Source organism: Macrobrachium rosenbergii, chromosome 10, assembly GCF_040412425.1.
Source record: "Macrobrachium rosenbergii isolate ZJJX-2024 chromosome 10, ASM4041242v1, whole genome shotgun sequence".
NCBI lineage: Eukaryota > Metazoa > Arthropoda > Malacostraca > Decapoda > Palaemonidae > Macrobrachium > Macrobrachium rosenbergii.
This window is the reverse complement of record NC_089750.1, coordinates 21,608,190-21,630,052: the sequence shown is the minus strand read 5'-3', so window position 1 is coordinate 21,630,052 and position 21,863 is coordinate 21,608,190. Positions and strand designations below refer to the sequence as shown.

Sequence of the window (21,863 nt, the reverse complement as noted above, 5' to 3'; positions counted from 1 at the left end):
CCAACTTTCCAAGTACTTCGTTGATACAAGTCTACATTCACCTCTTGACAACTTTTGAATCTTATATTTAGAGATCCATTAACTCAGTGACTTCCATCTCTGCATGCACCTTCAAGAAACAGCTAGTATCTGTTCCTAGAATCCTTAGATTATTTCTAAATCTTTGATTAGTTCCCATTTCTCACTTAATCAATCCATTATTTTACAATTTTTCGTCTTGTGACCTTTTATATCGGTCATCTTCCAACTTTGCGAATACGGTGCAAACAATCTACTTGCTTTTTGTTTTTACAGAGCCTCCGTATCACTCTCTCATTATCAGCTCGTAATATTTACTCCCTGCCTTCCTTAATCGAAGACAAAGAATAGTTCAATAAGTCTACTGGCATGAATCATTTTCAAGTCACTAGATGCAATCAGGTATATAGATTGCTTTCTTTTACGGGCAAAAGATAGAAGGTTATTCAAGTATGCACTCAGATATCAGTATATAATTCTCATATGTAAATGATGTAAACACTAACGTACATGTATGTGTGAATAATTACAATATCCTCACAGATATGAGAAGTAGATTTGACTACCATACGTAAATTAATCGACAACAAACAACATTCAGCCTTTGTTTATCTGTTGAATCAGAATCTGTAAGTGAATAAAGTGTAACATATCAACCCGGAATGAAGAAATTCTATTTTTGTTTCTAAATAGACTTCACGTTGGGGGGTCCTTTCTTCCCTGCTGTGGAAAATGGGTTAAAATGGTCCCCAGCTGAGGACCAAAGAAGGCAGGGGATTGGGAGAAGAGACGGGGAGCCTCGGGGGAGAGAGAGAGAGAGAGAGAGAGAGAGAGAGAGAGAGAGAGAGAGAGAGAGAGAGAGAGAGAGGGTCAGGGGGGAAAAACCGTTGCATTCTTCCCCTACACCTCAGGAGCTTTTTACGGGATGAAGGGAAGAAAATCCTGGGTTCCAGAATGGACGTGGAAGACGACGGGGTCGAAGTTACGGAAGCGAAAGAGGGGACAAGGAAAATAGAGGAGTGAGTGTGGATAGAGGACACAGTGATGAAGGATGTAAATGATGAGATAGCTATTAATATTGAATACAAGTTTAATATGTGAAAAACTTAATGGCATGTGGATTTATATATAGTATATTTTCACTAGAAGAACCAGAAGGAAACGAAGAAGGATGAGTGAAGCTGTAATGAAACGGGTTGTTTGGAACGAAGGAGACGTTTGTTGTTGTTGCTGTTGTTGCAATTCGCAATACATAATTAACTCTTAACTTCTCTATTTTTCCTTATATTTTAGGATACTAGACCACTAGATGTCTTAGATTCAAATGGAACACAGATGAAGAAGCTCTCATTCCAAAGTAAGATTTGAACTCGTTCGCGGCAGCTCATCTTAACAGTATGAGGAAATCAATCAGATGCACACACACACACACACACACACTCACATATACATATATATATACATATATATATATATATATATATATATATATATATATATATATATATATATATATATATATATATATATATATATATATATATATACATTGTGTGTACATACTGTATACATGTACATATATACATATATGTTTATATATACATGTAAAATACATCTGTGGGTGTGTTTTTGTGTGGCGTGCGCACGCACGAGCGCACACGCATGAGCACGTGCAGTATTTTTTTTTTTGCTTCTCTGTTCTGTTAAAGAGCAATCGAAAGGGTAAAACTATTGCTTCGTAAGAATGTCTTATTTTCAAATTCATTTACTCGAGCCTGGCTAAAAATAAAAGGAAATAATCCAACAAGTTTATTAGAATCATTATTGGACCGTATCTTGTTAGCGAAAAGAGCGTCGAAATCTTTTCTTTTCATTATAAGTTGTAAGTATTTTAAGGTGAAATATACGAAATTACAAGCCTTAATCTTTTACGAAGATTAAAATACCAATGCACTGCCTGTTAATTTTGCCTTGAATGAAAAAAAATACAGACGGAGTAATACTGTACAAAACGGCGTTCACAAATTACTTGCATTTTTCTAAAAAAATTTTTGAGAGGGAACCCTCTTGGAATCGTTACGAAAAAAGAAATAAAATGCGTCCTGTGTTAGAAAAAGGAGAAACGAAATGTTGATTCTGACGAAGTTTAGGAATAACTTTCCTTAAAGTTAGGAAAAGATCCATCATGAAAATGAAAATTATGAATGAGAGATTAGAGGTTAATAATAAAGTTCGACAATTAACACTGTGCCAGTATATCTGTTTTCTAAATGCATTATTATTCTCTATCGAAACAACCAAATACTATCTTGTCTGTCGTGGACTCTGCAAACTGCCCGAAGCTTTGGCATTGCCACCACCGTTCTGTGAAATCATTTTGATAGCGTTGTACTCTAGAATGGTTATTAACATTGTCGTCAGTGTTGTTACCCTCTCGTATTTCTGGAACATTTGATTATCCAGAGACCAAAGTGCGTGGGATAGCTGTACAAGATACCTGGTTTCACGGCCATTTATCATTTCTTTGTCATACGGTGGATAGTCCACCGCTCCACCGGTTCCATCATTCTGTTGCTTGTTTTAATCTTCCACTTGCTCAAGTCGCTAGCTTATTATGGCCTGTCCACACTAGCAGGCATGCCCGTTGGGCACTTCCAGCTGTATGTATTCTCTCTTGCTTCTGAAGCATTGTTATCAGACAATCGCATCGTTCTGGCTTCATACTCGGACGGTCAGTATAGTGGAACGGGTTATGGGAACAGTGTTTGCCCGTCGGGCAGTGCCCGCTAGTGTGGACATGGCTGTAGACGATATTGCAGTTCTTCATTGGAGGGGTGGGTAGAGCTTTCGGCTAGCACGCTGTTGGCCCAGCCTTCGACTCTCCGAGCGGCCAATGAAGAATTAGAGGAATTTATTTCTGGTGATAGAAATTCATTTCTCGTCATAATGTGGTTCGGATTCCGCAATAAGCTGTAGGTCCCGTTGCTAGGTAACCAGTCGGTTCTTAGCCACGTAAAATAAATCTAATGCTTCGGGCCAGCCCTAGGAGAGCTGTTAACCAGCTCAGTGGTCTGGTTAAACTAAGGTATACTTACTTAGACGATATTGCAAAGGACCACCACCTTACCTAAAGCATTACAGTACCTTCCTTTCGTTGCTCTCATGTGGGTCACTGGTTCATAAGATTTGATGCCCTCTACCTCACCGATAACATTATTGCCCCTGTTTTATTCGGGTCACTAAACGACAATTTAGTTATAAAGACCCACAACCTCACAAGGTCAGTATAAACAAGTAAAAAATGGGCCGAAGAAACTTCGGCGTAATCGAGTTTTCTGTACAGCCGCTACAGCGTATAATCAAGGCCACCGAAAATAGATTGTCTTTCGGTGGTCTCGGTATAATGCTGTATGAGCCGCAGCTCACAAAACTTTAACACGGCCCGGTGGTGGCCTAACCACGGCCTGGTGGTAGCCTGTCCTACATCGTTGCCAGAAGCACGATCATGGCTAACTTTAACCTTAAATAAAATAAAAACTACTGAGGCTAGAAGGCTGCAATTAGGTATGTTTGATGATTGGAGGGTGGATGATCAACATACCAATTTGCAGCCCTCTAGCCTCAATAGTGTTTAAGATCTAAGAGCAGACAGAAAAAGTGCGGATGGGCAGACAAAGCCACCTCATTGTTTTCTTTTACAGAAAACTTAAGTCCGGGTCTAGTCTTCTACGGCCTCTACCTCTTCCACCCAGCCACTCTTCTTCCTCCTCCTGCTCCTTATACGGAACATTTTGATGAAAAGGATGAAGAGACTGATGGTGCGTCTCCACTCATGGAATAAATGATAATGTTGTAAATCTGATGAACATTCGTGATGTACAGTATGTACATATTTTCATGTATATAAGTAATAACTGTACTGCAAGAATTGCAACGGCCTATTATGGGTTCATCACCATTTTCATCATCATTATTGTTTCCCTATCACTGAGTCATCACGTGAAAGACTTAATCTGGAAGTGCATATGAGCGGTGTGTTTAATTTGGTATGGTAATGTAATTTCTGTTGGTATTGTTTTATAAATTTAATTAGATTTTGTATAAAAAAATAAGCAAAGCACTATACTGTAGTATCATGTAAAGGGTGCATTACGTCTATCTCTCTCTCTCTCTCTCTCTCTCTCTCTCTCTCTCTCTCTCTCTCTCTCTCTCTGCATTGTTAACACTGTACAATACGGCACTGCTCTATGCACTGAAAAGGGTGTATTGCACGGTATTGTATTATAATTCGGTAAATAATCATCTATTTATATTGGGTATCCGCAAAGTTCATGGCCAACAATACACTGTACATTATTAAAACTTGAAGGTTTTATATTTTCAGTTTTGCTATGAGTTGGCGTCTTGAACCTCTAAAGACTTAAAGGGACAACTATACACACACGCGCGCGCGCATATATATATATATATATATATATATATATATATATATATATATATATATATATATATATATATACATACATATATATACATATACACACACACACACATATATATATATATATGTATGTATGTATATATCAGGTTACAAAAACAATAGAATGTGAGATGCTCTTAGAAGCACCAGACCGAGAATTATTTTTTGAGAATTACTTAGTTGACAGTAATTATGTAAGAATATGACAAATTTTCTCAGTATCCTAAGATGATGATTATTTATGTTATCAACATAAGAAAAACCAGTGGAAGGGAGAGAAAGATAAACCTCCCAGCCAACAGAAAGGATGAGAGAGAGAGAGAGAGAGAGAGAGAGAGAGAGAGAGAGAGAGAGAGATAATGGTGCTATCAACAAAGATATGAAATATTTAATCCAGCTCTTTCAGCGAGTAAGCTTTCCATTTACTTCAAAGAAGGATGAGATTAATCCATTATCATTTTCTCATAGTTAATTGATATTAATGGGTTTCAAGATTATACCCCATAAAATACTGATACAAAGTAAAACATCAATTATCTTCGCAACGGGTGATTAATAGCACTCTTTGCACAGTTACAGAAACGTCATGTGTGTTTAATTCATACAGAATGGACGGTGCATGCACAGTTAAGCAAACTTATGATCGATTTTCTTACATCTTCGAATACCAGTCAAAATCACCTTAAATGTCAGACTGTCACTACAGAGTAAGATTTTCCATCGGAATGGGAACCCCTGACCATGAATCATAATAAATGTACCCCTTTTTCCACTGTTCACAAATAATGCGTATGAAGAATGTTGATGATAAAGACGTATTTTATTAAGTGCAGTTAAATGTGCTATCCCACGAAGGTATGTTGATCTGTAAAAAAATTATAATTCGTTTTTACTACTCTATAATATACTTCTTAGGGTCTGCAGTTCTAGAAGGCTGGTGACAGGATGTTTAACATTAACTCAGCATTAATTAGTTATCAACTTCAGGATGCATTGTCCGACTGACATAGTTGTTTCACAATCACATTTATAGCTCTGGAAAACGTTTTAAGTCGTGAACTAGTTAAGTGCTTAAGATTTAAGAACGTTTCATCCGTTAGTTTTTTTTTTATCTTAATGCTCTCTTTTTTTTTAGAAGAAAGCTTGCAACGGAAAGATGACTTTCTTCAAATAATGAAAGCAGGCTACAGTTCCCTACGCATCCTTTAGCAAAGGAAGGTACGGCATCAGCTAATTACTTTCTTTGAATGGTCTCACAAAATTTCAGCCTTTTTCTCTAACTAACTGCAGTGTATCTAACCGACATCAAGCTATAGTTAAGGATAAAAAAAATACTACTTACTGTTATTGTTGAACGAATAACGGATCTTTTCTAGATAGTGACTCCGAAGGGTTTTAACCCTTGGCGTGTTTAGCACAAGTCCGTTGGGGATTACCGTAAAAACACAAACAAAAGACTGTAAATGTCATAAAGATAATGACCCCCAAGAAACATTAGTCCTAGATAACGACCCCCGGACTTTGTTGCGCGTCACTATCTAGGAAAGATCCCGAATAACTGCAAAAGAGCAGTATAGTTAACCATGTCCCTCCTGTTTTCAGAAGGCCGTGAAGCATCTAATTTTTAAATGTAAACTACAATGTAATTTGTATTTATTGTAATAGCCAATGTAAATATTGGAATAAAGCTTATTATTATTATTATTATTATTATTATTATTATTATTATTATTATTATTATTATTATATGTCCTGCTCGAATATTTTTGGTGATAAGATGTGGATAGTTTGAAAAGGACATTTTACTGACTAAAGTGGTTTTTTACATGGTATCGGTATGCCAGAATCTTTCAGGAGACTGATTTAACTATTTCTTTTTGGTTAACTCCAGGTTTTTTCTTACCCTCTCCCCCCGCCTTTTTATACGACAGATCCTGAGAGAGGTACCTTGTTCTCCACATTACCAGCTTTTACACACACACACACACACACACACACACACACACACACACACACACACACAAGCAAGCACTGGGACCTATGAGGTCATTCAGCGCTGGAAAGGAAATTGAGAGTAGGTAGGTTTGAAAGGTGTAACAGGAGGAAACCCTCGCTGTTGCACTTTTGAAATAATTGTTAGGAGAGGGTGGATAGCAAGATGGAAGAAAGATATGAATGGAGGTATCGTAAAAGGAACGAAAGGGGTTGCAGCTAGGGGTCGAAGGGACGCTACAAAGAACCTTTAGTAATATTAGCATACAGTGCACCCTGTGAGGTGCACTGACGGCATTACCACCCCTGCGGGGAACACTTCCTTTTAGGAACCTCCTGTGTATCGCTGTTTGAAGCATCCGTATCGCAGTATTATATTTCCTGACTTGGGGAGAGTAAATGAAAAGCTGTAATGATTGCTATCTGGTTTTTCTCTAGTTAAAAATTCTTAACGATAAACAAAATAGCGTACAGGCAGATAGACAGACAACTGACAGAATATATATATATATATATATATATATATATATATATATATATATATATATATATATATATATATATGTGTGTGTGTGTGTGTGTGTGTGTGTGTGTCTGTTTAACAGGAGATGATTCAAATATAGGTTGCACGTAACCTTCATTATTAGGAGTTTTGAGACAAAACTGAGTAGCATTTAATGACCTGACAGGAAAAACATTGGGCTCATTGCCTGAAATAATTATACTGATATTCGGGCTAGTTAATATCCTTTAATTAGAGACCTAATTAAGTGACACGTAGAATGAAATTGGAACTGTTGACAGTGATGTGAAGCAGCTTTGTTTGTTGATTCTGCATTGATATTTGCTTTAGCATTTTGTGTCAATTATGCTTGCTTGCTGCTTCAGTATTTTAAGGATTCCCCGTTTACCATTAATCCGGCTTCTGACTTTAATATTAAATTCTTACGCTTTAAATACGTTCATAAATCCTGGCGAATGTCATGTCGTTACGTAACTCATTTATTCCTCACGGAAAGAATTGATTCCTTTGAATATTTTTGTGAAGAATGCTTGCATTGAATGCTAATTAAATAGTCAAGAACAATTGGATGCCTAATTTAGTTATACAGTGCGTTTACGAAGTTACTCTAAAGATGATTATAAAACATGGTGAAGTAAAAGAACATAAAAAGCTTTTTACGCTGCGGTACTCTTTTTAGAAATGATTTCAATGAGTTTACTTTTCTGATGAATCAACACACATTAATTTATAATATCTCTCAAGTGGATATCAATAGACTACTCAGTGCAAATTAAGGTAGAAAATTGGCCTTAGTAGTTATCAAAATCCCTTCTAACTTTTTAGTTTTGTTACTTATTTAATCTTTTAGAACCACATCAGATCGATTTCTGACACTTTTTTTTTTAACTCGGAGGAGCGGAAAATGTCACTGACCAACATAAACATTATCTCCTCTAGTTGAACTATTTCTCAGAAAACACAACGAAGTCAGAATTTACAATGCATGATCTGACATCTTGTAGATGTCTCCAGGATTTTGGGTAACGTGGTTAGAAAGTGATAGGCAAGCGAAATAATTTTAAATACTTCCTTTTTTATTATTATATTAAAGAGGAATACTCGTCACTGGTTTTAAACAGTCTTGTGATCTCGACATTAAAAATATATCAGTCTTATATTAATTTTTGGACCATTGAGAATCTTCGAGACAAATTTCGCGAAGATCTTTTAAAAAAATGGCTAAACGATAAAGAAAATGTAGTAATAATACAGTTATTACGTAAAAAATCAATCGACTTAACCTATGGTAATTACGAAGTTTGGTTAGAATAATGATGAGAGAGGGTTTTCATACAGTGCAGTACAGATGCATTGAAGAATATTGCTAACAGTTTTTCAAGGTTTCTATTAAAGTATCTATTTAACAACAAGACGACTGTTGTTGCTGTTTACTATCTTTGTTATTGTGGACTTTCCCATAACAACAACAACAACAATAATACTAATAGTAATAAAGGTAGCAGTAGTAGTAATTTCTGAAAATATTTCGTAATGAAAAACTTCTTGGTCTGTTTTTACCTAAAATTACAAATGTTTTTCTTCGTGAAGATGATGTCGCCAGTTCCTGTGCTAAGAGTAATGTTACATCCTTTTGTCATACCATTGTCTGAATGAATGAATGATGTGCCTTGTAATGACATTTTCTGGGCAGTCTGTGTGTTGCACTCCATGAGAGTACTATTAATAACTTACTAGGAAATGGGGTCACGTCCATTTGGATATGTTACAGGGAATATGTGAAGCCAGGGATTTCACGAAATCCCTAGGGAATATGTGAAATGACCTATTCGCTTAGGAACATTTGATCCCCGATGGCTAGTACTCAACGGCGAAACAGTGATTCATCTACACTGTTTCGTCAGGTTTTAATACTAGCCCCTGGGGGGGGGGGTCAAATGCGTTTTGCAGTGTTAAGTACTAGCCCCTGGGGAACCAAATGCACTTAGGGACCTATGGTCCCCCAGAGGCTAGTTCTAAGTACGGCGAAATACATTTAACCCCCAAGAGGCTAGTACTAAACATGGCGAAACAGTATAGACGAATCACGGTTTCGCCGTGTTTAGTACTAGCCCTCGGGGATCAAACATTCCTAAGCAAATTGGTCATTTCATATATTCCCTGTAACATTTACACGTGCATCTGGAAATGTTACCAGTGAGGTAAATAGTTCTGCTCGTTAATTAGATATTATTTTGAGAATTTTCGAACATATTTTTAATACAACTTACAGATGGTGCCCGAAGTTAGCTGAACTCATTTTTACAGGATACAGTAAATCTGTAAGTATGAAATAATTCTTGTTAGTCTAAAATCACTGTAGTCTTTAGAACCTGACAGTCCATTCTCCAATTTCTTTCTGAATACAAAAGTTCCTGTCACGTCGTATTTATTTTGTGTTTGTCGTATTTGGAGTTTTATATTTTAAGTCGGATGATCTGGAAAGTCAACGTTCGTTGTTTATGGGTTGCTGACATATAACGGCTAGTTTTGGCAGTTTGGTTACGCGCAGGTACAGAATTTGCTTGATCCCCGTTCGGTTCTGTGATCTTATTTAGGATTTGAAGTGATTTCTTTTGGTTTGCTCCTGTGTACTCTTCTGACAGTGCAAAACTCCTTTCAGTGGCAAACCTTAAAGAAAGTAGTTATCAGACAGCAAAATATCTGATAGCCTCCTTTTATCATAAAGATGTCATAGACCACAGAAGACTGGATTTGTGCAGGACTTTTCGTTTTTAGTTTTTCCCCACAACAAACGCGTAATTATTGAACTAATTTTGTAATGCTTGAAAACAAAATATTTGAACTCATTAAGGTTTATTGTATGCAGTAAATCTGTGTATATTCAATCAGAATTATTTAAAACCCAGTGCAGTTGGTGGTCTTACTGATGCCACGACAAGGAAGGGACATGCCATCACTAACTGAGAAGAAAAATTTTCCATGCCTATATAAAAGTCTGAAGGAGAGAATGCGTCCTTATGAGACTTACAGTACAGTAGATTGTTTTGTGACAGTGTGATGCCCACTTGCATTACATCCTTGGTTGATTGACCAGGGCTTAAAAATAGTTTTAGAAATAAAGGTCTTTGTTGGCCCTCATATTGATTAGTGAGCAGTGTGTAGGCGATTCGCTGTTCTGCTAAAATCCTTTTGTTTGGAATAGCTAGAATAAGCTTAAATTATGATTTACGGCCGGAGACTTATGAGAGGCTGTAAATAGGGGATATTGAGCAAGATTTTTTAAATACTGTAAATTAAACAGTTTTAAAGGTAAGCCTACAAGGATGCAAATTTATTCTTTCTTCTGCACATCTTGTTTCTTAACAACGGATGACTGGACTATGATAATTTTAGATAGTTTTGAATACGTTTCCACTGTAAACTCTTGATATCCGATTTTGGGAATAAACTGGAAAAGACTCCCAAAACCCCCAACACACCAGAATTCGAACGTCGGTTAGTGGTACAGTGCTTCAGCCCTGTAACACCACGTCTTATTCAAAATTTTATGATCGGTTGTCCCTTAAACAGTACAGCATAGCAAACTGAAGCAATATAACATATTTTTATGTTATTGTATGATTCTGCCATTATCGTATGCAGTTCACTAATATGTACGCAATTAGATTGTGGCATATTTGTTTAGCTTAAGGTCAAGGGCGTCTAGGACATATTATTATGGGCTCGTGGATATAATTTTGTTGCTTGGCTAGTGGCGAGCGCTGTTAATTGCTTTCACATCTTTGTTATTTTGAAACATTTTCAGTAACTGTCGGCTGCGAGCTGACCTTAATATTTTTTAAATAACTCCTGCGGTTTATGAATATAATTCAAAGAGCTCTATACGAGGTTATGAGACTAGAAATGCAAAGAGCTTCTGTACTTCTAAAGGCCAGTCCAAGAGTAGCATGTGGTTAGACAGCAGACAATCCGAAGAGACTATTTACAGGATTGAATAGTAAATATAGTAAAATACACTGAAGTATTGGAATATGCTGTACACTGGTTTATTATGGTACATATTATTGTTCTTTGCTTAATACAACGCAATAAAGCCTTAAGTAAATAAGATGTTTGATATGACCAGTAAACAAACTTACTAATGATGTCACAAAACGTGTAAGTTAAGTATATATTAGTTTTACCAGACCACTGAGCTGATTAACAGCTCTCCTAAAAGAACTAAAATTATATGGAGCTATGTAAAAGTAAAAGCTAAAATTATATGGAGCCCAGTAAAAGCTATGCAGCGTTTACTCAGAAATCACTGCTTGTAAGAACGATGAAAAATTTTTTTCTCGTAGGGCTAAAATAATTGAATCATGCACGTCACGAAGAATGATTATCTTTTAGGTTCCAGCTCATGTGACTTGTTAGGGCAGCCTTCAAGGAAGTGACGATAACGTGGTGAAATAATAATGTTTATGGATATAGAAAAATCGCTGAATTTTGTAAAATGTTTGTGATGATAGTTTTCCGCCATATCAGTAAACTCTGAACGGGAGCTAGGAATAATGTCAAGGTTTTTTTTTTTTTTAAAGAGAGCCTAAATTACCGAACGACTAACTGAAGGTGCTTGTTAAAACCTCAAAAAGGAAAAAAGTAACGTCCTAGTATTGGGAAAAAAGTAACGTCCTAGTATTGGAAAAAAGTAACGTCCTAGTATTGGAAAAAGGTAACGTCGTAGTATTGGAAAAAAGTAATGTCCTAGTATTGGAAAAAAGTAACGTCCTAGTATTGGAAAAAAGTAACGTCCAAGTATTGTAAAAAAGTAACGTCCTAGTATTGTAAAAAAGTAACGTCCTAGTATTGCAAAATGCTTTGCGGACATTTCAATTGAAGGTAGCACACATTTATTTGCTTCTTAACTTTCACCAGTTAGAAGTCCAGGAATACATCTTTCTTCTACATTTCTAGAAACACAACTGTGTAAACGTTCTTCTTAAAACAATCGCGTAAAGATATACTTCGGAGAGCCACCGAAGGCCTCCTTTTATGGTAAGCTGGTCGTCATTGTTGTTGCTATTAATTGCTGTTGTTGCTGTAATAGCTATTGTTGCCGACGTTTTCCCCAGGTGCTCTGCTCAATTTCCGCAACAAAAAAAAACTGACATTTTTTTCTGATCCAGCAGAAGTTCTTTACTGAAAAAGGTTGCTTTTCTTCATCGTCTTTCCATATTTCAGATATTAATTAATTATTGTTGGAGGGCTTAATAGCTTCCGGCTCTGCCTTGTCACTTCATGGGAAAATTAAATTGTTTATTGAATAGAAATAACACTCAATAAGATTCACTATCTCTGACTTCTCAGGTTTACCACTTTCTTACTGATCTCTACCTATCCTTTTTTTTTCGGCCAAGGTTTTATGGAATGTTCATTCTCCATCTTGAGAACTTCATTTTGTGTTTCTTAGCGTTTAGGTTCCAGAACTACATAATCCCTAAGCGGGTAGTATTAATTGAGGACAACCACTGAATATTAAAAAAAAATAAAGTAGCTCGGATTTTCTTACCACTTATCTTCACCTAGTTCTTATGCCCACCGTAGGCTCTACATTGGAGGGGTGGGTAGAGCTCTCGGCTAGCATGGTGTTGGCCCAGCGTTCGACTCTCCGAGCGGCCAATGAAGAATTAGAGGAATTTATTTCTGGTGATAGAAATTTATTGCTCGTCATGATGTGGTTCGGATTCCACAATAAGCTGTAGTTCCCGTTGCTAGATAACCATTTGGTTCTTAGCCACGTAAAATAAATCTAATCCTTCGGGCCAGCCATAGGAGAGCTGTTAATCAGCTCAGTGGTCTGGTTAAACTAAGATATACTTAACTTTTATGCCCACCGTTTTATTGGTGCCATAGATGCTCTGGAGTACCTTATTCGCTATCCTGCTCCCTTCATAATGAACAGCTCATGTTATTTAGCATTTGCATCCTCCTGAAGTTACCTTCTCTTATTATGCTTCCTTCAAATTGCGTTTTTCATCTCGGTGACTTACTCTATTTCATAATCGGAGGAGAGGTTCCTTTCTTTAAAGACTCTTGCATAATTGTGAATGAGACCAGCTTAAGAAATTAGAGAGGGAGAATAAACTTTTGTGCCAAAAGTGTTTATGTCAGCAAGGGTAAAATGTAAAAAGTTGAAAAAAAAAAAGATACATTGGGGAAAAACTCGAGCGGTTCTTGGTTAGTAATCAAGGACTTGCGAAATCGATGCCATGCAAAAGTGGCCAGAGGGTGGATATATAAGTATCAACATTCATCTTTTGATTAAGAGTTTTCCCTGATGGTCCTGCCAGGATTTAGCGTAAGTATTTTCATCTACTTTCAGTGGGATTTTAGCATTTTATATTTTATCTGCGTATGAAATTGATTGCAGTGCATTTCATGGGAAGTAAAGCTTTTACTATTTATTATTATTATTATTATTATTATTATTATTATTATTATTATTATTATTATTAGGGAAACTCATCTAGGCCCCTTTGCACTTACTGTGACTCCCAAGGCACTCATATGCTTTCTGTGTGATTCATTATCTTTATGCTTTCTTATACGTTCAAGCTGATACCGTTCCAGACTGGGCAGGTATTTTTAATCCCTGCCTGCGTGCAAAAAAAAATAAAAAATAAAAGTACCTCAGTGTGTGTTAAAGATATCCCCTACCTATGTTTATGCAAAGGATTCTGGATTAGACTTTGAACCACGCAAGCTTACATTATAGCAACTACTTTGGTTTTTAGTTATGGGTTCGCTAACCTGTAATAATGAACTGCTTGAGGCAATCAAGAAAAATTTTCTGCTGCGTGGGTATCGATTGTGGCTGGTCGTTGCCCAATCAAGATGTCCATTCTTCGGTTTATGGCAGTATTGTAGTAACGTTCAGCTATACATGAGTGAAGTACTTTCTGCTCTTATAATTATGACCTCCGCTAAAGAGAGTTATGTAGAATATCAGTGGTCCATTTTCCTATGCCTGTTTATTTATTTACTGCATTTTTCTGTCGACGTTTTTCGTTTTTCTATTCAAGAAGTCATATTTCTTTTTGTATGGTGTGATTTGACCAAAAAATTTTTTCCCCCTTAATATCTTATAGGGGCTGCTTGTTATTTTACCACCGGTTAACCTGTTTTAAACAGCAATCCGATCCAAATCAGCGACAGAAAAGGCGGGTTCTTTGTTACTTTCTCTCGCTTCCTCATATAGAATCTAAAGGAACTGACCTTACTGTTGGAACTTCGGTCGAAAAAGACAAGTATTGAATTCTCTCGGCAATGCCCGTAGTCTGTCATACAAATTCTTTTAACGTGACTTGTTAAGGAACCCATTTCGCTATTCTCAGTTAAACATTCCCTAGAATCGAACAGTTTTGCACGAGGGAAAAATGTTTCTTGAAAACTTATAGTTATGATGAATGAAACTGTTTAAAGTAAAAATTAACATTTAAGTATTACTCTTACATGTAAGCGTGGTTGTGAAGCAAGCCAAACCCATGACCTTAACGTGCAAGGTTCCTCTTAAAAGAATTTCCACTTAAACTAATGGACAAAGCCATGAAGACAACGAACGAACTGATCAGAAAAATCTTCAATGTATAATGCCAGTGTAATGTAAATTAACTAATAGAAAATAAATGACTAAAGTGGGCCTTCAATATATCTAAATCAAAGTAATTCAAACATAACACTATAGCTGGACATGGTATTGTAGATTCTCTGGCACGGCCACGGGTTTTGGAACATTATTTAGTTGTCTGTTACGAGACTACTAGCAGCACTTCGAAGGAAAACAGTGAAGGGAAGGCATTACAAACAAGTAAAAAATGCTTCGAAGTTTCTTCAGCGCAATGGAGTTTTCTGCACAGTGTATATCAAGACCACCGAAAACAGATCCATCTTTCGGTGGTCTTGCTACAATGCTGTGTGAGCCGAGGCCCATGAATCTTTAACCATGGCCCGGTGGTGGCCTGTCGTACATCGTTGCCAGTTGCATGATTATGGCTAACTTTAACCTTAAATAAAATAAAAACTACTAAGGCTAGCGGGCTGCAATTTGGTATGTTTGATGATTGGAGGGTGGATGACCAACATACCAATTTGTAGCCCTCTAACCTGAGTGGTTTTTAAGATCTGAGTGCAGACAGAAAAAGTGCGGACGGACAGACAAAGCCGGCACGATAGTTTTCTTTTACAGAAAACTCAAACTGGAATATCAACATCGATGGATACTCAAGTTATGCAGGAAATAATTACATCTTGGACCTCGTCATCACTAAGAAGGAAGATGGGCTTGCAGGACGAGGTCAACAAGAGAGTGAAGAGAAATGTTTCGGAAGAGACTTGTGGCCTGAAATAGCAGCTGCAAATGTCTACGTCTTGTTACTTGGACGTATAAATCTGAGAAAAAAACGCGAAGAGAGCAGAAGGATGAAGGAAAAAAAATCGAGGAAACAAGGAAATGACAGAATAATGAAAATATAAGAAATAGAGAAAAACCCAGGATTTTTGGGTCCTTACTGAATGACCGAGTGACCTGCACGGAATGTAAAAAAAAAGAGTAAGTACTATTCGTCATTACACAAGAGTACCTACTTTATAAATGTTGAGTGACAGCTTAAAGGTCCATACACAGTTGACTAACGAGGATCAGTATCCATAACAGAATTTCAAACTTCGAATGAATAAGCAAACCTGTTCTAATTTATACTTTTGTCGCTAAAGCAGCAAACACAGCACAGTTTTTATATTATAAAATGAGTGATGCTATTAGCTAATGATAATGCAATCTCAACAACGGAACAAGCATGAGACTGCAACAGTAGGTCTTACATGAAAAATGTAAATTTATTTATTTTCAGGTTTCACTCTCATGTTAACGTTGTATCATGGTATTTCCTGGGTTTTCTTTTTTAATTTCCATAGAGTGCTTAGGAGGTTGTGGGTCACATATAAGTAAAAGCTTCTTTATCACCGTTTAGACAGTAAGTGAAATTAGATTCAGGAATAGACTCTTGTTAAAGTGATAATTTTTCCTCTCATTTACCTCCACAGCATCTCCATATTTGAGAAATCGACCTTTTATGTAATATTTCGTCTCATTCCTTAGTAGCATTTGGCTTAATATAATCTTGATGGCGTGTCAGCTGTAATGCTAATGCTTTTCGGCAGGGCGTGTACAGTCAGGCTGAACAATCACCAGTACAAATTGAAGCAATGTTAGGCAGGTGAATAAAGAAACTGGCATGGCATCCTTAGCCTTTGCTCCTGAAATACACAGCTGTTTAGACTCTTTAAATTTTACGTTCATCCTCACCCTACGGCGTGTCCTTTATAAATCTTGCGGTATCAGGTATACTCTTGAGTTAATGTTATCACCGGCTGAAAATTAGTTCTTCACGCTCCCCAACCAACATGAAGCCAGACCGCCCTTGAGTCGTGCGTCCTGTGTTGTTCCTAAAACCGTGCGTTTCTCTATGGTAGTCATGTTTATCCCTTGCAGTGTGCTTGTTCTTCTTTTTGTTGCTCACTGCGTCACTATATCTTGCTAGTCTTCTAGACATCAAGAAAATATTGTTCAAGTCATGATCGGGTGTCTATGCCCCCATGCAGTTTTTTTTCTTTTTGTTTACTTGATATTCATTTGAATATTCCTTTACTAAGTAAACAAAAATGTGGAATGGAGGATGGAGTAGTACACGTGAAGAATTCCATCAATTCTATATAATGACCGACATTAAAATAATCTTCATCGAAGAAACTTTATTAAACCGAATAGACACAAACACTGGAGGGGGATGAATGCTGATATGGAGGAGGGAAAGGTGGAAAAGGCGAGTTTCGAGGAGAATTCAGAGGGAGAGGGGCCTTGAGGAGAGGGGAGGTAAGAGACATTTGCGGAAATAAAACCAGAATCACAAGAGAGCGTCTGCGCCCAGCCATGTTTACAAGAGTGACATTATCTCGACAGTTTAATGAGTTTCTGATTGAGGCCGCTAGGGGCTCGGGCTGGCTGCGTACGAGACCATTTTGGGTTACACTGCTCGGCAAATAAACGCCAGAACCTCGGTTGACCAGCGGAAGTTTGCTGTAGGATTTGATTAACTGCGTCAAGTTCCCAGTTGTCATTAGGAACCGATGGAGGGCCAAGATGCCCCAAAGCGTAAATATTATAGTTTCGTTAGGTTTAGATGTTTGGCGGTAGGGTTAAGGGGTCCACGAGTCCTTTTGGTGGGACGTAGGCTTTTGTTCCGATGTCATCTACGTTAATAAAGGAATTCTGGAAAGTGGTTCTTTTTTATACAAATACCATTAGAGATTTAGTTACGCTTCAAGGGGTAGTCGCCACCAGCTTCTCTCTCTTTCTCTCGGATGGTTAAATTGATATCAATCGTATGCGCTTGGATGTCCCAACGTATAGGTGTGTGCATCCAACCTTAGTATTGGCGAGTGGATGGTAGGCAGCACCTTGGTCTTAATCAAATTCTTATGAAACTATTTCAGGCAAAGAAGGCTGCTTCGTTTCTCGGTCTACTTTCCCTTTTAATTCCGACCCTTCGGAAAATCCTTCAAGTTTCTTACACCGGAGTTTTGTTTCCTTTCCCCGTTCTTAGATGCTGGGAGAAGCCTTTTCCCCTTTGCATTTGTTTGATGCTTAAAGTTGCTTCGTTATGCAGAGCAACCGGGGTCTGCATTTTATTCTTGTCTTTTCCTACTTGGTACATATAGGAAATTTGTTTTCCGTGTGTTTGTGTAAAATTGTTTCTTTTTTTTAACTAAATTTATCGGCATTTAGAGAGAGATCACTCCTTCAGGTGACCGTCATTTGTTAAGGGAAAATTGCACTAGCATGTAATGAGTTATTTTAACCAAAAGAACATTATTTTTGTTATGCTCTGCTGAAAGCGGTTTACCCCCAAGTCCAAATTAAACGTAGAACTGTGTGTTAATATAAAACCTCTACAGCATTGTAAGTTTCCTTCCCGAATTTCCTTCTCGCACCTCTCATTGTGAGCCTTTCATAATGCAACCGTTTTGAGCTATTAACTACCGCGTAAGGCACGGCTGCAATTCTCTAAAGGTATTTGGACCTCAGAGGAAGATCAAACTGGTTAACCATTGAGGTCAGAGAGCAGAAGATTAGCCAAACTAACTTCGCCCGGCAGCTGAACCACGGTGAAGTTAACCAGCGGTAGCGCATGGCGCTGGTTGTACTTGGTATTGATGTTTGGCGAGGATGCGCTATTATAATCGTATTAGTCACGCCAATGTTAACCGAAAACTTTCCATATCCCTTTTAAGGCGGCTTCAGTTACCGGAAAGTATGACTCGTAACTTCCAGTCTCGTGTTGCCTACGTGAAGGTTGTCTCTTGTTACGTGTGAGGGACGTGTCATGTATCACGGTACTTTCGCCTGTAGCTGGAGTAAGCGTGATTCACTCTCTCTCTCTCTCTCTCTCTCTCTCTCTCTCTCTCGTTTTGCGTATGTAACCTTGACAGTAACTATCAACGCTGTGACAATAACTAGAAGAACATTGCCAATAACTGGCATGGCTGCGACGGTAGCTGGAAGATTAAAGGCAGCGCCATAATCTCCTCCTGGCCAGCAGGCATCGCCTCGACACCTATCCATGTTCATCCGAACAAGAGCATTAAAAGCAACGGCCACAACTGGGGGACTGCTGCTGAAATTTATGCACTTCGCAAAGTGGACAATATTTATGGAAATTCATCGGCTATTGAATTTGTCACACCATGTAAACTCGGTCTGGGCAGTCCTCCGGCTGGATTAGGGGGGCAGATACGTTGCCATGGCGAAAAGAGTTAGAGGCTGGAGGAGGAGGAGGAGGAGCAGCAGGTGCTGGAGGAGGATGAGGAGGAGGAAGAAGATATGGTGCTAAAGCGAGAGGGGAAATGGTAGGAAGAAATAGTAGTCAGGAGGAGAATAGCCAACATAAAAAGAAAATAAGACGTAATACTGGAGAAGTTGGATGGGGGTATTAGGAACAAAACTTACCAGTAAAAGGCGGATTGGGAGATGCAGATGTAAAAGAGAGGTAAGACCCCGGTATGAAGGGAAAAGGAAACCTTTCATAAAGAGGATGAGTTGTTCAGAGAGAGAGAGAGAGAGAGAGAGAGAGAGAGAGAGAGAGAGAGAGAGATGAGAAGTAGACAGATACACAGGAAGACCGGAGGAACGCGGGCAGACCGGAATTATTGGGTGGCATTTGGTGTACAAGGTCGCAATGGCTGGCGATATTTAAGGAGTGGCAAGGGCAATACGTTATTCCTGAAACCCCACTTTGTTCCCAATTCATTTAGCCGGAGAAATATTTGCCCAACACGGTTTCGTTATCACAACAATTCCTGCTCTCGCTCTTCCTCCCTCCGTCTTGTGTGAGTGCTTAGTTTCTTGCTTGTGATTATGACTTTATATATATATATATATATATATATATATATATATATATATATATATATATATATGTATGTATATATAAATTCATATAGATAGATATAGATATATATTTATATATATATATATATATATATATATATGTATATACACATATATATGTATATATATTTATATAGATAGATATATACGTATGTATATATCTATGTATGTAATTATGTATATGGATACATAATTAGATCAAAGAAAAAAAATACCACATTCACCCTAATACTGAACCGTCGAAGAACACATGTAATTATGTATGTGTGTGTATATACTGTATATATATTTATATATATATATATATAAATGAATATACAGTATGTATATATAATATATTTGTGTGTATGTATGTATATGTATATATATATATATATATATATATATATATATATAATATTTATATTTGCATATATATAAATTTGATTTGAGAGGATACCTTTAAATGGTAGGATGACCTAACCATCAAGGCTCAGGCATCCATTGACGCTTCCTGCTAATGGAGTTAGGCTGTTTCGTCACCGAAAGAAAGAAAATAAAAACATTTTTCCATCAGCTGTACACATATTTTGTCAGGTTTTTCATTGCTGTTCATAAAAGACGAAAAGGACTTTGGCAGTACGTAGTCAAATAGGAATTTTAAGCTATTATTGTTTGATATATGATTTAGGAGGGGTGCATGATGATTTTATATATATATATATATATATATATATATATATAATATAAATATATATATGGTTGAAACGTTCATACAGTGTTTTATATTTTTTATTTTCATACTATACTGTTGTATTATATATATATATATATATATATATATATATATATATATATATATATTATATATATATATATATATATATATATATATATATATATATATATATATATATATATATATATATATATATATATATATATATATATATATATATATATATTTATATATATATATATATATATATATATATATATATATATATATATATATATATATATATATATATATATATATATATATATATATATTTATATATATATATATATATATATATATATATATATATATATATATATATATATTTATATATATATATATATATATATATATATATATATATATATATATATATATATATATATATATATATATATATATATATATATATATATATATATATATATATATATATATATATATATATATATATATATTTATATATATATTATATTTATATACATGTATATATACATATATAGACTATGTATGAATATATTATATATTTATATATATATATATTCATATGTATATTTATGTATATACATACATATATATATATGCATATACAATCATAATAATATAGAACATCTAAAACAATCAATATTCATACATATAGATTTATTAAATATACAAAGATAATAGCAAGTAAGATGCTTAAAATACGACAAAGCTTAAATATTTACAATAATAGAGTGCACTTGAAAAAAATATATAACATGTTCATCCAAAACGAACAGTTAGCATAACTGTAAAAGACTGACAGTCGTTAACACTATAAAGAAGAAGAAGAAAAGGAAACTCGACCAGTTTTGCTATTGAAATAACAACATTAAATTCGAGTGAAACTGCTTTTATGGCTAGTTTTGACGTCGAGTCATTATTTGCAAATGTGCCCCATGTTGAAACAACAAATGTAATTTTAGATAATATTGACAATGAAAGAATAATCGAATACTGATTAAACAAAAGCATACTTGAAACCATGCTTAATGTAGCTATATGAGACTGCGTTCACATCTGAAAACAAATTATATTCGCAGATGATGGAGTAGCAATGGGATCACCTCTCTCTTGCTGCTATGCAAACACCTTTTTATGTCACTGGGAGACTGTTTGGCTAAACAACTGTCCTAGGGAATTTAAATCTTTATTCTAACGAAGGTTTGTAGATGACACATTTTTAATCTTCAGAGAAGTCGAACATATCCACAGATTCCTTGAATATTTAAATGCACAACATCCAAACATGAAGTTCACACTTCCATTCCTTGACACCACCATTACTAGAGATAACAACACGTTTTCTACTTCAGTTTACAAAAATCCACACATACGGGACTAGGCCTCAGTTTTTTTAAGCTTCTTACCATTTCTTTACAAAATTAATATCACAAGTACCCTTGTCAATCGAGCATATAATAGCTGTTCCAGTTTCATCATATTTGATCAAGTGATTCTGTACTAACAAAACTATTTTGGTTGTAACTCCTTTCCAGTCATTGTTTCAAAAAGTTCTTAGATCTTTTCTTAATAAGAAGTTTATCCCACAAGTCCCAGATTTTAATGTACCAAAGGA

The 21,863-nt window shown here is 36.1% G+C and overlaps 2 long non-coding RNA genes across 2 annotated transcripts in view; one reads left to right on the top strand and one right to left on the bottom strand.

The window, feature by feature from the left end:
* The window catches only part of LOC136842545 (uncharacterized), a 224,557-nt gene that overhangs the window by 179,101 nt on the left and 23,593 nt on the right, over nucleotides 1–21,863 (bottom strand). The gene's annotated exons all lie outside the window — the stretch shown is intronic.
* LOC136842546 (uncharacterized) overlaps nucleotides 9,284–21,863 on the top strand; it is a 356,668-nt gene continuing 344,088 nt past the window's right edge. The window contains exon 1 of the long non-coding RNA XR_010854264.1: nucleotides 9,284–9,334. This is a non-coding gene — a long non-coding RNA (uncharacterized lncRNA). The remainder of the gene's footprint in view (nucleotides 9,335–21,863) is intronic.